Raw genomic sequence first — 8317 nt, forward strand, 5'->3', positions numbered from 1 at the left:
TCTGACTAATTAACATGTTCTTATACAGTTGGATGTTAACATGTGTAGATATCACTGACCTTTAACCTCAAGACTGCAATCCAGGTGTGTTTCTAAATTGCTTTCTTCTGTTTAAGAGAAGTGTGAAATTAGGCTTGGAAGAAAGCTAGGAGGTTCATGTGGAATTCTGAAAGTCCTGTGGGCAGGAACTTGAGATGAGTTCATAAGAAACTCCTGTATAAGGGGCACCTGCCATACAGGCCTGAATCTCCCCTGCCTTTGAACTGAGATAAGGGCTACCAAGAAGGCAATTTTTGCAGCTAGGTGGTGAGACAGGTGTGGGGCTGATGTGTAATTTATAAATATATGATCTGGTTATTTAGATGTATACAGTATTGATAGTGTGTTCAATCAACTGGCTTTTAGGAAAACAAAATAATGGCTCCAGATAAGATGACATTTGGTAACTACTGAAAGCAGGGTCAAGCAAACTTCTTTTGGCCTGAGGGCTGCATCAGGTTTTGGAAATTGTATGGAGGGCTGATTAGGGGAGGGGGTTGTGGCCTGGCCCCCATCCTGCCCCAGGACTCCTGCCCCATCCACACACACCCCCACTCCCTGTCCCCTCAGGATCCCTGTCCCCATTCCCCACTCTCTGACCACTCCAACTGCTATCCACACCCCTGACCACCACCCCAAATTCCCCTGTCCTCTATCCACCCCCCCACACCCTCTTACTATGCTGCCTGGCACACCAGTAGTTGGCAGCGCTGCAGCTGTGCCACCTAGCTGGAGCCAGCCACACCATCACCATCGTGCAGCACGGAGCACTTGTTCAGGCTGGGCTCTTCAGTTGCACTGCCCCAGAAGCTTGCAGCCCCACCAGCCAGAGCACTGCGCTGGTGGCGAAGCAAGCTGAGGCTGCGGGGGAGGGGGAACAGGAGGCCGGGGGGGCTAGCCTCCGAGGCCAGGAGCTCAGGGGCTAGGCAGGAGGGTCCCATGGGCTGTAGTTTGCCCACCTCTAACTTAAATGTTATGGTAATACCCAAAATTTTAGCTGTAAGGAGCCTACCTGTGGGTTCCAGTAAGTTACAAAACTCAGTTTACAAATACTGAGTCAAAAGGACTAGAAACAGTTAAATAGAGACTTCTGTCTGGAGTTCTAACTCCTGTTGGAGGGGAGGGGGAACAGGCACCTGCTGGAGGGGAGGGGGGGGGAAAGAGTCTCTTCTGTTTGAAGAAACCAGGCTTGCCTGCCCTATAATGACAGGATAGTAAGGCTCTAGGTAAGATAGACATGAGTATATATGGTTTGTGTTTAATTTTTTTTCTGATTCTTTGGTTTAAGGCAGCTGTCTAGTCACCACTGGTCAAACTCTTGAGGGGAAGAACCTAGTCAGACCTGATAGCAAGCCTAATTGATCAACAGGGTGGGTACTTCTGCGGGGGGGGGAAGTCTGTGCCAAAAAATTCAAAATTCTGCATAATTTGTGTCAAAATAATACAATATAATCACACCAGTTTCAATTGTTTTGGTAATTTAAACTACAAGACAAAAGTCACTAACTATTCGGTATTTCCTAAACACATGAAAGTTAAATTACAAACACTTGGTAACTAATACCCTGCATTCCAGTTATAATCCTGGATTTTCATTTAAATTACAGTACAGAACACCAAACAGCCAAAAAAGTAGAATGTCATTTTAAATTGCTCACACTTTCATATGAGTTAGTAAAATTGTATAACTGTCCTGGACCTGGCTGGGTACTTTAGGAAGTGCTTGCTTCTAATTATCCTGACATTTTATTGACTGCTTGGTAAATGTTTTATTTGCCCTCAGTCTTGCTGGCCGTATGTGTTCTGTGCCCCCCAGGAGTAGGTCCTAAAGCCCATGGTCAAATCTAAGCGTGGGAGAACTGCATTCTTCCACCCCAGAGGGGTAAAGGTCTAGGGCCTGACTCCAAGCGGAGGATGTATTCTGGTGAGAGAGAGGACCGATGTGTAGCTAGCCCTGTGACTGTATAGGGAACAAATCCCTAATGGCTCAAAGGGAAGGACTCCTCAACTGGGGCAGGGGGAATAAGAGACCCTTGAGCAATCTTGCCACTTGAGGATGGGGAAAATACAATATACCCCTGGGAAGGATGTCCTGCAGATATTGCAGCTAGATGACCCCTTATCAAACTAATAGAAAGCTCAGTTTGTTTCAGGGCTAGTAAATAGTCCAAGGTAAATAAGATGGGCTCTGTTAAGTGGGGCAACTGGTGATGAGATGCCCAAATAGAAAACTTCTTCCACTCGGCTTCAAAAGTCAAACAAGTTGAGGCTTTCCTGCTATGGAGTAGTAGTTTCTGAACTTCAGCCTGGATGCTGACTGACATTAACCAAAGAAGCTATTCAGCTATCCGATGTAATGATGGTGAGCCTCGGTATAGGATCTGACTCTTGTTCTGCAAGTAAGGTTGCCAGTTTTGGCTGGATGTATTCCTGGAGGTTTCATCACATCATATAACCTTTAACTAAAGATTAGTCTTTGTCCTGGAGTGTCCTGGAATTAATCCTAGAGGAGCAGGTAATGTGGGTAGGGACTGCACTTGGGGCTCACCAGATCAGAATACCAAACTGACTGGTTATTTCTATGATAATAAATTCTGCATCTTGTCTGTTTCCTTAGTATTGTGGCGTTTGGGAGGAAGGTATACATTCATCCTGCTCCATGGGATGAGAAAGGGAGCCAGACTGAAACCCTCTCTAGAAGAAAATGCTTGGCAAATCTAATATCTGATGTTCTACAACACTAAGTTTTTTTTTTTTTTTTTTTATTGGGCAGGTAGCCAGTTAGCGCACAACTGCAGCCCAGCTGTGTGCTTAAAAAAAAAAAAAAAAAATTCAAAATTTGCTGCTCTGGTCAGGCTGGGGCTGGGGCTGGCTGAAGGGTCTTGCCGCCTGCACCAGTGCTCCTACCAGCAGGGGGCTGGTGAGTACCACAGGCAGCATGAGAGTTGGTCTGCAGGTCGGTTGTGGGGAGGCCTCTGGGCAGTGAGTGGGGATGGGTTGGGAACTAGGGGTTTGCCAAGGTGCTGTAGTAGTCATAATGCATAGCTATGGTATTGTCTCTTAGCACTTGAACTGTGGATGCCTGGAGTGGAGGTAGAAATGCTTTGCATGCTAGGCAGATGACTCTGAGATGTAGGATGTTGATGTGGAGACAAACCTCCTGAAGGGATCATAGGCCAGTTGCTGAAATATGAGTAGACCTCATTCCCTTGTCTCCTTAAATGAGTTGCTATGACTGCTAAGCACTTGGTGAATACCCTATGTGCTATGGTAAGGCCAAATGGCAGCACCTTGTAGTGGTAGTGAGATCTTCCTAACAGGAATCTGATAGCCCAAAGGAAACCTATATTAAAATAGGCATCTTGAAGATCAAGAGCCATGAACCAGTCTTGAGGATCTAACAAAGGAATTATGGAGGCTAAAGTCACCATCCTGAACTTGAAATGAAGGATAAACTTGTTGAAATGCTAAAGGTCCAGAATGGGCTGAGAAAATAATGGAAACAAAACCCCTGAACTCTGACAAACTCATCCACTATTCTGAGATGTAGGAAAGTCCAGCTCGTGTTTCAACAGCTTCTCACAGAAGGGGGTTCCTCCTTGAGGAGGGATGGGTAGTAGGAAGGGCCTTGAACTGAAGACAATACCCCTTTTTGATAATCTCTAGAACCCCTTGAAATGTTGTCCTTCTAGTGTAGTGTGTTCCCACAAAGGGGTAGTGTAGCAGCCCCAATACCACAAGGAATGTTGTGGGGGAGGGATATATGGAAGTCCTGAGATTGCATTCTCAATGGGCTGTAGAGGGAGACAAGCCCAGGATTGTTGAACCTGCGGGTCTGCCAGAGTCTGCAGCATGTTTGTTGCCTGAAAAGTCCCATTATGTCTTGGTGCATCTCTCTCTCCTCTCTACCCTTTCCTTCTCCAGGCTGTCCCCAATGTTCATCCTCTAGGCCCTGTGCTTATGGTCTACAGCACTGGCTTGCAGGATCTCATTGAAAATGTCATCCCAAGTCCTCTTCTTTTTTCCCCCTTAGGGTCAGGTGTTCCACTGGTAGAGGGGGAAACCCTCAAGGCTGCAATAGCAGCAGCTTCAGCTAAAACACACACCCAGGTACCATTGTCACTATATTCACTATGTAAAGCAATACTTAAGATGAAGAATTAATTTCCCTTGCTCCTCTAAATTTTTACGCATTACATGCTCATTCTCACTTGTGCTGGGGCTGGCTTTTGCATGGTGTCGGTCACAGCACTAGACATTGAATATGTTCTGCTGGGGGTTAGGACAATGAGGAGGGAATTGCTCAGTTGCATGAAACTAGTAGCATAGGGCATTAACACTGAATAATAGTACCATTTTCCACAGGTGGTGGTGATTTTAGCTGATATCTTGTTCCTGCTGGTAACAAAGGCAAAGAGCACAGTTGCTGATAGCAACCTAAAGCCACCCAGACCCCATATGCTGCAAGCCTGTGCATTGCAATGGTGTCTGCTGAAGTCATCTCTGACTGTCATAGGAAATTGTCCTACCACGGAGGAAGAAATAAGGCAGCCATCCCTAGAAACCTTTGGCAGAGGATTTCCAGGGAAGTTTCAGCAAGATATTTCAGGAGGATTCAACTGACATCCTACTGTACATAAACTGTTATGCATGGCAGGCGCGCGCACACACACACACACACACACACACACACACACACACACACACCCCTAACTCAAGGAGACTGAAAAGCAATACCAACATTACATCTCTTGGTTGTACCACTGCCTCTTCTAGCATGAGTAAATTAATGAAAAGTCAAAAACTGTCCTGCTTTTTTTTTTTTTTTTTGGGGGGGGGGGGGGGGGGGAGATCCTGTAATGGAAAAATTGTGTACATTTACATGAGGTTCCTTTGCCTGCATTGACTGGTGGAACTGGCTGGACAGCAGTGGAGTCAAAAAAGTCTAGGTTCACTCACCGTTGGCTCCCCTAGTTGGCTGTCCCCTATCCTGCTCTTCCCTGATCACCTCCTCCTCCTTGCTCTTCAGACCAGGGGAATGTGACTTGGGTTCCTTGACGGTATCCATGGTGGTGTGCAGGATGGTGGTGGTATCCCCGTTGACCATGGCATGCAGCTCATTGTAAAAGTGGCAGGCCTGCAGCTTGGCACTGGATCAGTTGTTGGTATACCTGCCACAGCTCCTTGGCTTTCACATGGCTTTTCCTTGGCTTCTACATCTGCTGAGCAATCTACATGTAGATGTTGATGTTTCCATGGCTGGTTCAGAGCTGTTCCTGCACAGCCTTTTCTCCCCACAGGCCCAGGATGTCCAATCTCTCTTGTTTACTCCAGGCTGGAGTGCATCCAGAGCTTGTAGCCAGCATGGTCAGCTGGGCAGTTGCACTCAACAATGGAGAGCTGCTAGGTATGCTTGCCAAGCTGGGCAATCAGGAAAAGGAATTTTAAAAACTCGTGGGGCTTTAAAGAGGGAGGGTATGCGTGTTCCAGTCTCCGCGACTCCCTGGGCAGTGGAGTTCACGATGGTGAGCGGCACTGTGGGCATTGTGAAACAGCTGCTGCAGGACCGTTAGGGTCAACATAGATAACATGGTATCTAGACATGCTCTGTGTCAACCTCTATACATCAACCATGGTTCAACACCACTTGGGGAGATGGTGTTTATTACATTGGCATAACAGGCCCATTTATTTTGGTGGGAGACAAATTAAGTGTAGACATGTGCACAGCTCAGTCAACTCTAGGCATCTTATGTTGACATAGCTTTGTACTATAGACCAGGTCTTAGTATCCTTTATCAGCTCTTTTAGATGTAGCTTGGGATCTGCCCCAAATACTTAGCTAGTTCCAATATCCCTTGTTGTAAAATATCAAACAATTTGAGACTTATTGACCACCTCCAATGGGATGTTGGATGTCTCGGACATATGTCTTGAGGCCTTGGAGATTTTTTTAAATAGTCTGACAGGCAAGGTGTGGGTGGACTGACAGCCTCATCAGGGAAGGAGAAAGATATTTCAGTTGGAATCAATTGTTCCTCTATATCAGCTTGCTGTTTCTCCTCTCTGTTTCTCCTATATGCTGGTCCTGATTGTGAGATTGTACCAGTTGCTGTCCCTGAGTTGGGAGAGCATCTAGCCCTGGCAGGTGGAACTATGGACAATGATTTACAAGAGTGAGGCTGCACTCCCCAAGGGGTACAGTAGGGCCAATCTGAAAACTATAAAGATAGGGAACCAGGAGCCATTGGAAGAGGAATGGTCCCTATATAATCTGTGCCCTGTGCAGTTAGCTGTAAGGGTAGTCCTTGGAATCCCTGTCAGTCTCAGTAAGACATCCGGAGTGAGGAATTGGGGGTGAGGTCAGGGGGATGCAGCAACTCCCTACTATGGATTAATGGAGAAAACAAAAATGAATATACTTCCTCTAAAGGAGGAGGTAATCTCTCCAGTGTTTCAGGATGTCCCTATATCATACTTTCAGCCTGGGCAGGGGAGCCCAGACTGTCCTGTAGACAACAGCCTCCTTCAGTACGCAGTCCTGACTGATGCCCAGAGCAAGTCTACCTGTGCACATTTTTTTGGATAAAAGCTGTTGGTAGTCAACTTGTCAATAAAATAAGTTTTGTTTTGTGTTGACAGTAGTATGCAGATCTGCCATTTGGGATTAAGGGCCGTGGTCTGCTTAGTGCTTGCTGTACAAACATTTATGAAGAGACAGTCCCTGATCTGAAGAGCTTACTCTGTAACTCTTTAGATCTTCAAGCAGTAGAACAAGTTATATCATTGCTGAAGCAGATGGAATTATGACTTAGAACTGCCTAAAAGGAATTAATATCAGAGGTTCTAAGCACATACAAATCCTACTGTAGTAAATAGGAGCTGCAAGTGCTCAACACATATGAAAAATCACAGCCTATATATATTTTTCAGAAAAGCTCCTTTAGAAACTTGCTCCTTATTTCAAGAAAATAGGGTAAATTTTTATGGAAAATACTTTGTAGAATCAGATTCTCATTTCTTTTAACTCTGTAGAAGTAGCATCAATTATGTGAAGATGGATGATACCTAATTTTGCTTATCACTTATAAAACCAAAGCAGTGATTCTTGATTTTAAAGAGACAATGGTGCTTAATAAATAACTTTCTAGAATCAGATAACTGGAGTGGAGACTGGAATGTCCTGGAGGTTACTTGGGGAAATATTTGTATGTTTTATGTGAATGCTTGTGACAGAGTGTTCATGACATTTTTTTTTTAATGGCTTAATGGTATCAAGAAAATTAATCATTAATCCATTCCAGTGTTTAGGGGCATATGTATCTTCATATTTATTTGAATTCAGTAAATGAGGCTCTCATAGCTTTAGTTGGGTTAGCAAGAAATTTAAATTGTGCTAATCTGCTTGAAATCAGGAATGTATGAAATACACACGTATGAGATATTGATCTGTTCTGTAGAAACATAGTACCAAATGCAACTAGTGCAACTTCTATGGAAGTTAAAATAAGTTGTGCCTACTTACATCAGGGCTGAATTTGGCCCAAACATGTTAAAGAAATAAATGTATAAACCTAAAGGAAGTTCTTCCAAAGATATTGGATTTTTCTACGTATTAAACTTAATGACCTGATCCTACACTCAGAACACGTGTACCTTACATTTACATAGAGTCTCAGTGAAATCAATGAGACTTGTGCCAATTTATGGTTTTGTGTGTACACACTTCATAAAGGCCCACTCTTGCAAGTCATCCCACGTGCCCTGTTGCTTCTGGGGGGGAGGGATAGCTCAGTGGTTTGAGCATTGGCCTGCTAAACCTAGGGTTGTGAGTTCAATCCTTGAGGGGGCCACTTAGGGATATGGGGGCAAAAATCAGTACTTGGGCCTGCTAGTGAAGGCAGGGGGCTGGACTCAATGACCTTTCAAGGTCCCTTCCAGTTCTAGGGGAAAAAAAAAAAAAGTCCTGATTTTATAGGGACAGTCCCAATATTTGGACTTTTTCTTATATAGGCTCCTATTACCCCCGATCCCCTGTCCTGATTTTTCACACTTGCTGTCTGGTCAGCCTACTAGAGAAGTTGTGCCAACTTTTGATAGCATATGTGTATATTAGGACCTGATCTTGCAGACAGAGCAGCACGTGCCAATCTTTACTGTTACATGGTGAAGTCCTAGTGGAGTAAAAGTTGGTGTATTTTCCTTGATGATTATATCCCAATATTGTAATGTACAATACACATCTCTGAAGGTACACCCTTCAGGCTCATACGCCCTC

Source organism: Malaclemys terrapin, chromosome 8 (genome assembly GCF_027887155.1).
Source record: "Malaclemys terrapin pileata isolate rMalTer1 chromosome 8, rMalTer1.hap1, whole genome shotgun sequence".
Classification (NCBI taxonomy): Eukaryota; Metazoa; Chordata; order Testudines; family Emydidae; genus Malaclemys; species Malaclemys terrapin.